Source organism: Nannospalax galili, unplaced genomic scaffold, assembly GCF_000622305.1.
Source record: "Nannospalax galili isolate Female #2095 unplaced genomic scaffold, S.galili_v1.0 scaffold286, whole genome shotgun sequence".
NCBI lineage: Eukaryota > Metazoa > Chordata > Mammalia > Rodentia > Spalacidae > Nannospalax > Nannospalax galili.
Genome location: NW_008359442.1, coordinates 4,951,310 through 4,966,195, shown reverse-complemented (window position 1 = coordinate 4,966,195; position 14,886 = coordinate 4,951,310). Strand labels below are relative to the sequence as shown.

General features: G+C 37.3%; 1 long non-coding RNA gene across 1 annotated transcript; it reads right to left on the bottom strand.

The window, feature by feature from the left end:
* Positions 1-466: 466 nt before the first annotated feature.
* Positions 467-8,644, bottom strand: LOC115068433. The gene is made up of 2 exons (XR_003847781.1): positions 8,560-8,644; positions 467-1,249 (listed from the first exon to the last, which is right to left on the bottom strand). It is a non-coding gene; the product is annotated as an uncharacterized LOC115068433 (long non-coding RNA).
* Between the last annotated feature and the right edge of the window lie 6,242 nt (positions 8,645-14,886).

Below are 14,886 nucleotides of genomic sequence, written 5' to 3'. Positions count from 1 at the left end.
GAGAAAAAGAAAGAAAGAAAGAAAGAAAGAAAGAAAGAAAGAAAGAAAGAAAGAAAGAAAGAAAGAAAGAGAAAGAGTACATGAAGTTGTCAGGAAAAAGTGATGGGAAGATATGGGGGGTATTGGAAGGGAGGGAGTGGAAATGGATTTGATCAAAACACTTCATATGCATTTATGAAATTCTCCATAAAGTTTTTTTAAGTTAAAAAAAGCTAAATATCTTATTCCAAAAGTAGAAATATTTGGAATATTTAGAATTTCTATAATGAGATTGATTCTTACACTATCATCCTGAAATATTATAATACAGAATTTGAACCTCTCAGGGCTGTAAGTATTCTTATGAGTTGCTATTCTATCTGTATTTGATATTTCCCTTATAATCATCTAAATTCTATTGTTTTAACCATCAGTACCTTCTGTGCCATTGCATGAATGCTTTTCATTTGATTAGACAGCCTACAAGAACATTTTCCCAATGCTTTATTATCAATATTTTGTGAAAAAAGTCTTGTATTTAAAATTAATGAGCATCTATGATTTTTTTTTTGATAGATACAGATCACTTTATTAGCTACAAGGACCATGCAACCTTCCCACAGGTATGGAAGTTGGGGCATTGGGGTTGGAGGAGGGCTGGGATTTATAGGTGGGCTCAAAAATCCTCTCCAAATCGCAGAAGGCAGGGCATGCCTTGGCGGGGGGGGGGGGTGCTCCTTCCTAGGATCAGGTAAGGAGAGATGGGGAGTTCTGATAAAGGGTTTGGTGAGGAACCAGATCTACAGGAAGGCTGATAAGGAACCAGATGTTGTTTTCTAGGGGCCGTGTGTTCTGAAATAGATGTAGCTCCCTCCTGGAATTGAGAGGCAAGGTGGGTGGATGATGAGTTCCTTCAGCCATTGTCAGGCTGATTTTCCATCATTCCAGACCCTGAAGACTTAACAAGAGAGGAATAGTGTGCCCCCTTTTCTCTTAACTGAGAGGGAGTCCTCTGGTGGTCTGGAACAGGAACATAGCCTTACTTTGGTCTCAGGTAACGGCTGCTCAGTCAGGATATTTGTAAGAATCTTTGGAGACAACAGTTGATTAAGCGTAGTACAATGGTTTCATTTCTCAGGAGTCAATAAGGATTTAGTGGAGGGAGGAGAGAAGGGGAGATGAGCTGATCAATTCAGTCCTCATTCCAGGTGTCCGCATCCATCAAGGTTCTGGTAATGTCCTCAGCATGTCTTCCAGGAGCAGGGTATTACTTTGGCAAAAAGAGAGAGAAATAGAAAAAAAAAAATCAAAAAAACAGAGCCCCTTATTGGTATCCCCAGCCTCTATGAGACATCTTTAGATTAGATATTTCTAATATCCCTGGCTGCAGGAAGGGACGAGATCTGCCAATAAAACAATTTTTTTATAAAATAAATTTTTGTAAATGTCATTACTGGAGGAAAGTGTAGGCCTGATTTTAAGGCCAAGGAAAAGACTACCAAGTTACAAAAAGTGACCTCTGACTCTGCTTTCCCTCTCACTTTTACCAATAGTGATAAAATAATTTCTACCATGATTTCACTGAATTATCATGCTGTCTCCCTTTTCAGAAGACTTCACTTAGCAAACATCTCAATTGAAACTCATTGATATGAGGTAATTTGGGTACTATACATAGTTTTACCAATATCATTTTAAATGAAATCCAGATAAGAAATTGGCCTATTTGCCCTTAGTTTATTTGTTTTATTTTTTTCTTTTTTTGGCCTGTTTCTTTTGGATAGATCCTAAATATATTTTCTTTGTTTATGCTTTTGCCCTTTTTCATACATTAACATAATATTCAGAAATGATGAGTGATGTGTTGTATATTTTTCTTTCTAATTACACAAGGAAAATAGTTCATACTTGGCTGAGACAGGATTACTCCAGAATTAAAGGTATCTGATTGTCTAAAGCAATCAACCTTAATTTCTAAATTTTGTAAATAGTTCCTTAAATATAAGTCATCTTTTTAACAAAGACAATGATCTTAACTCCTAAATATTTATTGAAGTCCTATCATGGGCAAGTTACTAATCTAAATGTTACTTTTAGGGATGCAAAGACAGAAAAGAAGTATAGACAATTCTCCAATAATCTATTGTTTAGTAAAAAATTGTAAATATTAGATGTCATGTGTACGTCTTCTCTGGAGACAGGAAAGGGAGAAGAGATGCTCTCAGTGTAGATTCAAAAATAAGTCATGAGCCGGATGTGGTGGCGCATGTCTGTAGTCCCAGCACTTGGGATGCAGAGGCAGGCAGAACTCTTTGAGTTCAAGGCCAGCCCGGTCTACATAGTGAGTTCCAGGACAGCTGGGGTTACAGGGAGACCCTGTCTCAAAAAAACAAACAAAAAAAAAGTCATGAAGATTCCATTTAAATTACAGTTTAAGAAAAAATATTTTGGGGAGAACATATGCAAAGACAAATGATTAGAGTTAATTATATGTTTAAGGCACATTAGTGGAAAATTCCCTAAGTTATAGCATACTCCCAGTCATTTGGACTGCTGTTATGAAATCTCAAACTACAGGTAGCTTAACTCACATGAACTTCTTGTTTAGAGTTATGGAGGTGGGAAAAGAAACAAGGTTCCAATAGCTGTAGTCTGCTGGGGGCCTTCTTCCTCATTGCAGATAGTTGTATATGTCTGTCTTCTGGCATCTTTACATGATGAGAGAGAGGAAATGTGCTCTCTCCTTTCTCCTTTTGTAGGGTCACTAATATCATTGTGAGGACCTGACCTAACTGCCCCACAGAAGCCCCATCTCTAAATAAATGCCATTGCATCGGACATTGAAGTTTCAGTATGTGACTTTGAAATAATACATTCAGTCGAGAACAGGTGTACATTAAAGTGATGTAGGGATTAAAACTGGAGAACTGGGTGGATCAAAATTGTTAAAACATTGCCATGTCAAACTACATAAGTTTCTTTTCAAGTAGCTGGTAAGTCATGGAAGGTTTCTGAACAATGGTATGGAATTCATTAACAGTGTTCATTGACAATGTATTTGTTCAAGATATGGAAATTAGATTTCTAGATGACTTACAGAAACTTGGTAGCAAGAGGATTTAAGGAAGGTAGGAATGTAGAAGGCTGCATATTTCAAGCCAGAACGATCAAGTAGAAAAGCTTTTTATATGCCAAAAATAAATTCTACTCTGTCAGAACAATGTATAATAAAAGCTCCCATAAAAGCACACATGCTGGTGGATGCCTTTAATTCCAGCATTCAGGAGGCAGAGGCAGGGGGATCTCCGTGAGATAAAGGCAAGCCTGATCTACTTAGGTAGTTCCAAACCAGGTGGGGCTACAGAAAGACTCTGTGTCAAAAAGATCAAGAAGAAAAAGAAAAAACAAAGAGCACACACACACACACACACACACACAAAAAAAAAAACTAAAAAAATAACTTCCTGTTAAGTAAAACTGTCATTAAAAGTGGACATAATGCTTTAATATAGCAGTATTCAGCAGCTGGCTCAGTGTTTAAGAGCACTGACTACTCTTGCAGAGGACTCAGGTTCAGTTCTCAATACCCACATGGTGCCTAACAACAGTCTGTTAACTTCAGTTTCATGGGATCCAAACCCCTCTTCTGACCTCCATGTCATGTAAGTCCACAGCATGTGTGCACTTACATATATGCAGGCAATTCACTCATACACATAAAATAAAAAGCAAAATATTAAAAAAGTATATAGCAGTATTTCTATAATTTTGTGTCCAGTAATTTTAGAAAATGTCTTTATAACCCATGAGTTTTTTTTTAAATCAGAGATTACTTTATTTATATTTTTGGAAAGTATGAAAAACTGAATTATTTTTTCCAAGAATAACATGTTCTTAAAACATGAAAAAGATCCGTACTTCAAATTTGATACTTCAATAAACTGAAGATGTCTAAAGCTTGATTCTTAAGCCTAAAGAGTATATTTTAATACATCAGTGTGAAAAATGATCCGATAAGGAATATTTTTATGGTTATGATGAATATCTCTGCTTAAAAAGATTACTTGAGCCCGGCATGGTGGCGCATGTCTTTAATCTCAGCACTTGCACTCGGGAGGCAGAGGCAGGCAGATCCCTGTGAGTTCAAGGCCAGCCTGGTCTACATAGTGAGTTCCAGGACAGCTGGGGCTACAGGGAGACCCTGTCTCCAAAAGACCAAAAAAAAAGAAAAGAAAGATTACTTGAGTCAATATGATGTTTGAGATTTTGTTACTTGAAATAAGTAATCTTATTCTAAAATTATAGTATCTCTATAATGTAGAATTTGAACTTCTTAGCTGTTATGAAGTCTGCAGCCATCTTATTTAATTAGGATATATATAATTCCTTTCTACATGGCATACCAGCTAAGCTACACTAATTACTTTAACAAGCCAAATGATAATCTACTGAAAACCAAAAGTAAGCAAACAAGTAATGAAATAAATTGCATAACTGGCTGTTTTTTTCACTTTCAGTGCTCTTAACCTCTGAGCCATCTCTCCAGCCCCTCAGTGTTTATTTTAACAACTTAAAGTGAATGTTCAGTTATGCATCACTTAACTATCAGAGTATGTTTGAAAAATGCGTTAACAGGAATCATTGTCATTATGGAACATCATAAAGTGTAGTTTCACAGTATAGGAATGGATTAATCATTTAACATGACTGGTTTATGTAATCAAAAGACCCAATAAGCATGAGGTGTATGATTCTTCTGTTTTCCAGTGAACTTTTTCTTAGCAAGCAGGAGTGCACTATAAAATAATGGATACGGTATAATATAGGAAAATTCATACCCCAATGACTTGGTTATTTATTATCATCAAGTGTGATTAATTGTACATAATACTATGTGGTTTTCTTTCACAGGCTGACAGCATAGGCTTGCTAACTGGTATCACTACACACCTGTGAGTAAAGCCTTGTGTGGCCACATGACCACAGCTACCAAGTTATTAGGGCATAGGACTGTCTCAGTCTTCTTGTGATACTAAACTGGGTCTTTTGTTGAGCCAAATGCTGCCATGTGACACATGATCGTTACTGCAAATTACATTAAAATGTAAGCCAAGTTTTTAAAGTGAAAATATTTGGCAACTATTGAGTAAAAGAAAATGTCCTTTCCTTGGCTTAGTTTCAGATTTCTTGATCTAATCAAAGAGTTGGTAACAACACTGAGGTTAGAATAAAAGAGAAAATTCTAATTATAATCATAATGAAGACCTCTGAGATATGAATTAACTGAACATTTAATTCATTTACCTCTATTGTTCCTTCCATGACAGAAAGAGAAAGGAGGCGATTAAGGTGAGGACTTCAAAAGCATAAAGTGGGCTGGGGAGATGATTGAGTAGGTGAAGATCTTGTGCAAGCCTGAGTACCGAGCTTGAACAGATGCAGAAGCCAGGCACAGTACTGTGCACATACGTACATCCCCGACACTCATGAGAGGAGACAGGAGTCAGAGACAGGAGCATCCCCAGAATCTCACCAGCCAACTAGCCTGCCGAATTCAGTAGCAGTCAAACAAAAATGAAACCTCACCTCAAAGGTGAAGAGAAAGACAAAGGAGATTGACCTCTGTAGCACAGGTATTCACAGACCTACATATGAACACACACACACACACACACACACGCACACACACACACACACAACATAGCATATATACATACAGCTACTTTGTAGAAAGAATAAACTGCTATGAAATGTAAGGCAACATCTTTATTGCATCAAGGTAATAGATCCTTTGGGCTGCATGAAGACATTGGCGAAAGAGTTAGTTCCAAGCTTAAACTAATTCCTTTCCTTTATGAAATTCAGAGTCACTTTCTTGCCCACATTGGAGGAATTGAGAAGTCATCTTTTGGTAAACCCTGTAAGCATTTCACAATCAGTCTCACATCCCATTCATCAATAACAAGCACTTTAAAAGTCCACCTGTCCTCTCCTGGGTGTTACTTAGGATAAAACATGTGCCCTAGAGGACTACTTAAAGATTAATTTGAATATTACCTGCACATTTATCACATTGTCATCAATTCCTCTCAAATATATAGTCACAAAATGTTTATAAAAATATTATGCTCACTAAAGACGTCAAGGGGAAGTACAGAGCAATAGACTAAGGGATGAAATAGATATAAACAGAGAAAGGGGGAAAAGGAGGCTAGCACCCTGGACCAGTGACCTTCTCAGACGCACGTCATCCATTAGCCATGCTTCTTAGCTTTTTAGAAAGTCAGATAACCATTTACTAGTTTAATTTTTTTATTTATTCCAGAATTCCATGCAAACAGTTTTTATCATATTCAGAATTCTTTCCCCTCTTTACCACTTACCCACTACCACCTCCTTGATTACACATCCTCCAATATTATCTGTCCTTTTCTTTTTAAAGTTTTAAAATTTTTTCTGTACTTATTTTTATACCATTATGATAATTTATTAAACACTCACTTGGATGAACACATAGAACGATATTTGCTACAAGAAGACATTTCCAGAAGTTTCCACATATACATATACAACTTCTAAGTTCCTAGTGCCCTTTGCAGTTCTTTGTTTAATACACATTTTATTGAACCTTATGTATTTCATATAATACATCTTAATCATATTTAGAACCTCCTCCCCAGCTGCACTGGCCCCATAACCCCGCACCATATTTCATGCATTCAGTCACATATGTTAAGGTCTAACAAGTAAAGTTTGTGTCCCCAGATATTCCTTGACAAGAGTTTATCCACTAGAGCCAGGCCAACCTATCTAGCATCACTTTCTTAAAGAATATCAATTCTCTCTTACTTATTGGTGATCAGCTGTCAATCGTTCCTCAGCTAAAGTTGGGACTCCTTACCCATTTCCCCAATTCTATGCTGAGTTTTTGTCTGATCTGAGTTTCCATGTGTCTTTTACATGCTGTCACCATTGCTGTATGTTCATATGAGCAAGTTCCCAGGCACTTGGAAAACTGTTTCCTTGTGGTCTTACAATCTTTCATCCCCTCTTCCACAATGGTCCCTGAAGCCTAGGTGGGTGAGGTTTAATATAGGAGGCCTATCCAGGGACACACTCTGCAGTTTCTTATTCTCTGCATTTTGACCAGTTGTGGCTTTCTGTGTTAATCACCCTTTGTTACACAAGGAGGCTTTCTGGTGAGACTTGGGAGATGCAGTAATGTTCTCTCTATCTCCTGTTCCACTATGTTCCAAGAACTTTAGGTGTAGAAGCTCCATTATAGGTATGTCACTTAAGGCTGTGTATCTCAGAGACACTTACTCTCAGTGTTTGACCAGTTGTGCAATGCTATAATAGTCCCATCTGTTGCAAAAAGAAGCTTCTTTGATGAGTGGTGAGAGGTATATTTGTCGGTAAATAAAAGGATTCATATTTATAATACAAAAAGAAATTGTGTTTGCCTAAGGATGTGACAAAGACAGATTTTCCTCTGGGATTTATGACATCTCCAGCCATGTGTTGGCTATGTTACAGTATCACACACGAGTTCCCTCCCATTAATCAGGCTTGGAAGGCAGCTATGCTCACCAATATACAACCAAAGCTAAGCAGGCTTTAAGTCAAATTAAGTAGCTGTTAATTACCCTCAAGAGAGTCAGAATGGCTAAGATCAAGAGAACAAACGACAACAAATGCTGCCATAGATGCAGGGAAAGGGGACTGCTCATTCACTTCTGCTGAGTTTGCAAGCTCGTACAACAACTACAGAAAGCAGCGTCAATCCTTTAAAAACTAAAAATAAATCTTCCATTTGATCTGGTTATAACACTCCTTGGCACATACCCAAAGGACTCATCCTACTGCAGAGATATGTGTGCATCCATATTTGTTGCTGCCCTTTTCACATAGCTAAGAAATAGAAACAACCTAAATGTCCCTCAACTGATGAATGAATAATAAAAGTGTGGTATATTTACAAAATGGAGTTCTACTCAGTGGTAAATATGGAATCATTTTACAGGTATGAAGACATTTACAGGTAAACAGATGGAACTAGAAACCATCGTACTAAGTGAAGTAACACAGAGTCAGAACAATGTATGTTTTTTCTCACTATTGCATCTTAACTTAAGTCCTAAATCCTTATATGTGATTATATGTCGTGATGTAACTGTAGGAGCTAGAAAAACAGAAAGAAACGGTGGTGGGAAAGGAAAGAAGGAGCCTGAGAGGAGGGGAGAGTAAATATTAGCAAGGGAAAATAGGGGAAATGGGAAGGGAGGAGGGAGGCTTATACAAATAACTGTCAGGGTTCATGGGAAGAAGGAGCTCAAGAGAGGGTATCATCAACAGGGAAATGGGGGAAATGCATGTACTTTAACTGAGGAGAAAGGAGAGGGTTAGACAGGGAGAGAGAGGGGAGAGATAAATAATGCTTAGGTAGTATGTAAAACAAGAGGGAAATGTATTCATTCAAAATGCTAATGAAAAATATGCATTTAATATCTGTACATGAGTGCATATGTATAGCTGAAGGTTAATTTAACAGGAAAACAGTGTCAGACAGGAGAAACTTACCTTTTAGCTGTTGGTGGGGTAGTACAAGAGACTCCCCAAATGACACAGGTTATTGCCACAGCCCTTGATTTCCTTGCCAAATTTGAAGATAAGACCCTATTGTTGAAGACAGAAATATACTTCAGACATAGGACTTGAAGCAATGGAGCTAGAACGGATCTGGAAGCCTCCTCCAAGAAGATCAGCTCGAATAGTATCAGAGGATACTACGCAAAATGCTAAGGGAGAAAATCAATCAATGTTCCAACCCAGGTGTAAAGTCTAATATCCACAACAATGACTGGCATAGAAAACCACTTAGGTTGGTGCAGCAGTGTTCATATTTTAAAAGGCTTATCAATTTTATTCCATGCCTCCCTCATGCTCCTCCCTGTGGGTTCATGCCCTGGAATCTTGTCAAAGTACCAGGCATCATATCAATGAGAAAAATTGACTCTCCCTCTCCTACGGTCCATCAATTGCCAATAGATATTCAGATATGATTGGGGTTTCCTACTCACCTCCCCTACATCCTGGGCCACAGGTAGACACAGAAATCCCTTCATCCATGTTCATTACTGTCCTGTTCACAATATCCAGGAAGTGGAAATGTCTTAGTTGTCCATCAACTGATTAATGGATAATGAAAGTGTAGTACATTTAATGGTGGAATATTATTCAGTTGTTAAGAAAAACCGAATTATGAATCCACAGGCAAATAGAACTGTAAACAGTCATCCTGAGTGAGGTAACCGTGACCCAGAAGACAAATATCTAATGTTCTTTCTCATAGATAGGTGCCAGCTTTGAATATTTAGATAAGTGTGTTTAAATCGGAACATCCTTTTAGTTTTATGAAATTTGTAATGACTAGAATTTTAAAAATTCTTCAGTGGATTCTTTATGTCAGAATAAGGTTCCACGACGATATATGTATATGCTTGTTTCCTTTTCTTTTAGTGTGGTTGTTCAGTGAGCCAAACCTGTAACCCAACTAGCTATGATGAGCATGTTTAGGCATCTTGGAGGGACTGTAGAATAAACAGCCATATAAACAACTAAACAGCTATTAAGTACAAGAGATATGCTTTCGTATTCTTTCTCTCCGCCTCTCTCCTTTTCTGTCCCAGTTCTTCTTTGCCCTTCCTCTCCTCCATCCTCCTTCCCAGTCTCTCCCTTTCAGCTCACTGATACTAAAAAGTCTGATTCTTTATATTGAGTTAAATTTAATAGAAACAAAATATTACTTTTTAAACAAAAGTGCCCCTAAGAAAGTTCACAGAAACTCATTTAAACATTTGCTTAGGAACTCATGGACGAATTCTTTTTGAAAGTGAGTTATAGACTGGAGAAAACTCACTAGATCAATAGTTATCCTGATAAGAAACACAGGGAAGAACCGTGACAATAAGATAATTGCATTGGTTTTGATTTTTAAAAAGATTTATTGTTTTATTTGTATGGGTGTTTTACTTGCATGCATAAAAGTGCAGTGCCTGCATTTAATGACCACAGAGGTCAAAAGACGGTGTCAGATCCCTTGGAACTGGAGTTCCAGATGGTTGTTAGCTGCCGTGTGGGTGCTGGGAACTGAACCTGGGTCCTCTGCAAAAGAGGCCAGTGTTCTTAAACACTGAGCTATCTTTCTAGTCCCTCATTTGGTTTGATTTTAAAGATAATTTAGAGACTTCACATTTGGGGCACAAATCGCCATATTTCAGAGAAAATTTGGTTAAATCAAATAAAATATCCGAAATGATAAAGAAACTCACAGGGAATAATGGGGAGTCAGAATGTTTCATAGCTATGGCACAGGCCCAGGCCTCAGGTTTCAAGTCCAGTGGATTAAGTTTGCCTTCAGCTACGTAAAGGACTTTCAATTTATTTCATGAAGCAATCACAGCTGTGGAAAAGAAAGTTCAAATCATAAATTGAAATAAAAGGTTAAATCACCAGAAGAGGACTGAAAGGCAATGGAAGGGAAGGTCCTCTGAGGACATTTGGTGGGAAATGGCCTGGAACAGATCTTCTTATTCACAATAACCGATTACTGTCTACAAGGCACTCTACTCTTGCAGATAGTATCAGCAATCTCAGTTAGCACAGAATGTAGTCGTTTCAGCAGACATCAGTATGTGCTGGAGGTGCTGTTTATAATTGGCCTGTGCATGGAATATTCTTCCCACATATTCTAAATTCAAGATGTAGAGGCTCACAAAAATAAATCAGCACCAAACAAAAAAAAATCCATCTTTGTTAAAACTTTGATAACTGGACCATATCTACCCATTTTCTGTGTGGCAAGTGTAAGAGCTGCCAATTAGAAGGAAAGACCAGGTTCCCTATTGTATCTGAGCTGTAATCTACAGGGTAATTACATGAGCCTTGCAGTGAAAGTTTTGCTAACAAGCTTCTGTAGGGTGAAGAATTTATTATTTTGCTTGTGGCAAGGACTCAAGATGAAATCTAAAAATGAAATTCACGTACTCTTTGGTTGAATTAATATAACCATTTGAAACTATAATTGTGCCTGTGAAAGGAAGGGGTCCATTTTGTTCACATCTTTTGAACAAATTACCAATTTTTCTTTCAATTCCAAACTACAACTTTATGTAAAGCAGTGGCTTTGAGAGTAATAGAGAGGTGGCTATTGTACCTCAGAAAGGGACTGATTAATGTTAGCTCATCTTTGCCCAAAATAAGGCTTCATACAATTTTTGATAAACACAGACGTACTTTGAACTATATCAATTAGTTCACATGACAGAAAATAAGTAATAGCTTTTATTAAATTAGTTTTAGATGAGTGTTTGGAATTGAAATGCACTTACTTCATCTAGATCCCTTTGATTCTAGTACCAGCTCTTCCTTATAATTCACCTAGTAAGGTATCTTACCCTAAAACACCTCTCTTTTTGACTCTTAGGTAACATTACTGTCTAAAATATATCTGATTAAGAGGATGAAAAACTAATTTAAATCTTCATTCTCAAATTGGGTAGCTTTGAAACATAGCTGTGTTCTTGGACCTCAAATGTCTCACCTGAGACATTGAAAATAAAAAGTATAATTTCCAGAAGGAAGTAGCATAAATTCCAAAGCTTACTTTACAGTTAACCACGCACTCTAAGCATTGATGAAAATGGCACTTAATCATTTGATAAACACAAAATTCTTATAATATACAGCAATAAGCAAATGGTCATGTTTTCCATTTCACAGTCATAACATTCTTCATCCTGGAGGTCGTTACACTACTAAAATCAATAATGGACAAATGAAAATATGTGAAGACTTCATGTTTTCATATTACACAATTTAGGATTCTTTGAATAATTTATATTCCATAAATATGTTCTGAAAAAGAAACTTTACCTTACTGTTCGGACTTTAATTAGGCCACAGCTGAAGACTTGGCCAATGAGTACACTTGCTGTTTGTGAAACGATCTGACACTGGGAATTCCTCAACTGAACTTTGTTTATATTAGATACCAATCGATTCATTGGTGCAATCTTATGAAGAGCTTGCTGAGGCATAAGGAAGGGCTCCCAGAGGGTGGCATAAAAACCTAGATATTTGGGAAGTGCTGTCCTTTACCAGAGATTATAGGCAGGACAATGTATTAAGAAAAGAGAATGAGATCAGAAGGTACCAGGCATACAAATGCCACTTGTTTCTGAGGCCAGAGGTCAGAGGCTCAGAAACAAGTGGGGAGTCTGGCAGTTGAGAGTGATAGCCTGGAGCATGAGGTGCATGCACATAGAAACAAGAAAGAAGAGGAGTTCGGAAAGTCTCAGGCTGAAAGGACAGATATCTTAATTCTTAAAAGATTCAGGGCATTGTAAAGCTTGTCAGATTAATGCTGATGACATAGTCTTTGAGTCAATACTGTCATTGCTATTTCATTTCTCTTTTAAACACGAGACAATAGTCCGCATAAATTGAAGTACAATTTTCATGCTTCCCAGCCTGGAAGGTACTTAGCTGATTCATTGTAACCTCAACAGTGAGATTCATTTTCTTGAGAGTTCTCTCATAAGGGGTCCAGGCATCAGTGTGTGGCTTTGACAAGACTCTTATTTATTTTTTTCACTTAAATTCAATAATGATTGCAACTGCATAATGTCTAACCTAACAATCTTTAACTTCAAAATAGCCAACAAATTTTTAGTTGATTGTTCAGATTATGGCCCTGCCCTTATTTTCCTCTTTTTCCCCTAATTTGAACTTGTATCATGACACCTTAACAATGGCAGAAAAGGAGCAGAAGACATGGCTCAGTCATTGAGAGCACTGGCTCCTCTTACAGAGGACCCGCTTTCAGTTCCCAGCACCCACCTGGCAGCTAACAACCATATGTAACTCCAGTTCCAGGGGACTCCAATGACTTCTTCTAACCTCTGCAGGAATTGCATAACATCGGTGCACTTACATACATACATACACTCATACACATAAAATCAAAATAATATTTTTAAAATGGCAGGAAATAATAAAAAGAATTAAAACTGCAAACTTGATTTATAGCACTCTAAGACTGGCAACTATTCAAAAGCAATCTTTTCAAAGTGTTGAAATGTAGAATAAGGCTGAGGAATATAAACCATTATATTTTTCAGGATCACATACAGACTTAAACTTAACACATATGCGGACACTTCGACCACATATATACACGTGAAAGGAAGCAAATTGGTTCGCCTTTATTTCATATCTTTCAAATTAAGCAGTATGAGAAGTTACAACTTTTCTCTAAAGTCCTAGAACAAGTCAGGAGAAGTACTGTAGAATGAAAACTTGGATTTCCTTGCTCATTGTCTACCACTGTGCAGTGCCCCACTCCTAAGTCTTGCCTGTCACAGCCATGAGAGTTTTGGGTGAATTTCAAAATTTTTGTGACAGTAAACTTGATTTGAACATGCCTGTGTTTTGAGAAACAAGTGAGGAGACACTAAGAGAAGTGGAAGATACTAGAGAGAACACATCTCAGTGGAGAGGAAGATAAAATGTTGTGGTCTCAGATATTCTTACACTTCTATACCTCAGTACCCACAGTGTTCTGAGAGGCACATTCTTTTCTACATTTTAGTATTAATTTTTAAGTTCATTTTTATTTTGTGTGTATGTGTTTTACCTGCATGTGTGTAAGTGCACCAGATGCCTGTGAAGTCAGAAGAGGGCACTGGGTCCCTTGGAATTGGAGTTATGGACAGTTGTTATCCACTATATGGATGCTAGGAACCAAACCCAGGTGCTCTTTAAAAGCAGTCAGTGCTCTCAACCACTGAGTCATTTCATCAACTCCTATATTTTATTATTATTTTTTATTTATTAATTTGCATGTGGGTGTGTTTGTGTTTGCACACACGCATCTACCTGACATAGTGCTTTGAGGACAACAGAGGACAACCTGTGAGAATCAGTTCTCTCCTTCTACCACGTGGTCCCAGGGATTGCACTCAGATCATCAAGCTTGGAAGTAGTCATCTTTACTTGCTGAACCATCTCATGAGCACGTGGGCTACACATTCTTCATAAGACTAATTATTTGTATCCATGGGTTGTGGCTCAAAGCAATCAATATCAGAACTTAGAACTTCTAATTCTCTGCCAGTATTTGCTTCCCTGGGGCAAGAAGAGAAAAAGAGTTAATAATGAAAAGAGAACAGCGTGTTCTTTTCAAAAAGATGTGACTGTCTACATATAGAAGACTAGCCAGGAATCACAAGTAACTACTGCAAGCAGATGATAAGAAATTTAGGGGACCAAAATAAAATGCGAAGCTACCATTCTAGAAAAAATTCAGAGAACAGTTTTTAAAAAATAGGAGCAAGTATGAATTTTTCATTACTTTTGAAACCTGTAGCATAGATTTGTAGCAAATGAAGTCTATTGTGACATTTTAGTATCTTTCAAATACATGAATTAGAAGAGTTCATGTATTTTTTGGGAGAAAGATGAACTCACATAAAATTGTTCCATGAACAATTGAATTCTTAAGATACCAGATATTCCTGAAATATTTCACAAGGCAACCAGTGGTGTTAGGAATCCCTGGACCACACTAGTCTTAAATGCTTTATCCAGTGAGAACTGGTACTTTCTAAGGAGGCTGTAAATCTGTGACTTGAGCTTTTCCTCATCATCAACTTCAAGTTGCCTTCACTTGTCTCATATTGATTGGATCCTGGATCTTTCTTTCTGCACCAATTTGTTGCATATTTGCTTAAAATTTTGCTGAAAAATCAAACTCCATAGAACATACGATTTTGTATCTTTCATGTCTGAAAATATCTTCATACTAATTTACACTATTATCATCATCCATAGGTGAGATGCGTTCAT